Below are 1,778 nucleotides of genomic sequence, written 5' to 3'. Positions count from 1 at the left end.
CCGTCCTACAGAATGGACATCAATTCACTAGAATCAGTTCAGAGAAGAATGACCAAAATGATACATGGACTCAGAAATTTGCCTTACGAAGAAAGGCTTAGGCACCTTTACTTACACTCTCGGGAAAGACGCAGAGTGCGGGGTGATCTAAAGGGCCCCATTCACGACAACGATTTTCAACCCCAACCCAGATTTCCAGCCCCAACCCAGACCAAATTTTCTCGTGGATGGGCTCCAACAACCTACATCGCAACCCCGATTTGCAGGTCGTGGTTGGGGTTGGAGTCGTTCAGATTTTCCTGATATTTTGTGGGCGGAGCTTTATGTCTGTGTTGGGGTTGGAGTGGTGGATGGGTGCGGACAACCAAATCTATCACTTGTGCCCAAAATTTCGTACCGTGCGTTTGTAGCTATAGTTGTGCTGCCTAACTAAAAAAATGGAAGCGTACAGTAAAGATTTCGTAAGAGAGATTATTGAGATATACCGTCAACATCCATGCCTATGGAAAGTTAAAAGTAAAGAATACTCGAATAAAATAATGAAAAACAATGCTTATGAAATACTCGTTTCAAAATTTAAGGAAGTAAACCCCGCAGCTACGCGTGATGATGTAGTTAAAAAAATTGGCTCGTTAAGAACTGTATGGAGGAAAATTTGAGGTCTTCATATGACCTCCCTGTTGCTAGGAATCGCAATGTACATACGAGACGTTCATGAGGTGTAATAGCCTTCCTCATCATCGTATCCTGTTTTTTTATGATTGGTGTTACCAAGGACAGAATTTCTAAAAATGTGGATTCATCCATTCTTAAATAGTTCATATAGTCTTTAGGCTCTAGTCTCAGTTCCTCTAATAATTGATTATGGGATAGCTTGTTTCTTTTTTGAAGCCAAGACTTACATCACTTAGACTTTTTTTTTTGCGTTTTCTATCTGCCTCTAAAAAAACAGCAATATTAAAAAGATCGCCAGAGTCGAGATCAGACATCTTATCACAATAGAACTGCGGATCAACTGCGAAAACTTGGACAATTGGTTGTTGCAGTGAGTGGCGAAGCCGCCAACCACAACTCCAACCCCGACCATGTTCGAAATCTGGGTTGGGGTTGAAAATCGTTGTCGTGAATGGGGCCCTTAACAGAGGTGTTCAAGTGGATCAAAGGCTTTAACAAGAGTGATGCAAACAAGGTCATCATTTTAACACAACAGGGCAGGACTCGCAGTAATGGTTATAAACTGGACAAATTTAGATTTAAAAAGGAAATAGGCAAGAATTGGTTTACTAATAGGGTGGTTGACGAATGGAATATTAAACTTAGTAACCATGTAGTAAGCGCTGAAACTATCAGTTGTTTTAAGAAACGATTAGACAACTTTATGGATGGGGATGACAGGTGGTGATGGATACGGAGCTGCCTAGTGTAGGCCTTATGGTCTCTTGCAGTCTCCTTCATTCTTATGTTCTTATGATCTATCTAAAGATAAATTCTTTGACTTCTACAACCGATTACACCGGATTTGAATGGAATCTGGCTCGACTAGGCCGCAAGAGTTGTATTGAGGGGGGCTAAATTGTTTTTGATGTTTGAAGATTTCTGACAAAAATATAACAGGTTCTTAGATAATTAAATTTGCCGTGAAATGATTGGATTGGATGAGTTTCCCTCAGTTGAATAAAATCGCCTGACGGCAGATAGGCCTAGATGACAGGGAACGGAACAATTCGTCTTTGTATAGCAGAGGCCTCGACAACAGGGTGAAATGTTGTGACCGGCAT

Source organism: Oratosquilla oratoria, chromosome 22, assembly GCF_046742065.1.
Source record: "Oratosquilla oratoria isolate Oo_2021 chromosome 22, ASM4674206v1, whole genome shotgun sequence".
In the NCBI taxonomy this organism is placed as follows: Eukaryota; Metazoa; Arthropoda; class Malacostraca; order Stomatopoda; family Squillidae; genus Oratosquilla; species Oratosquilla oratoria.
Note: the sequence above shows the minus strand (reverse complement) of the source record.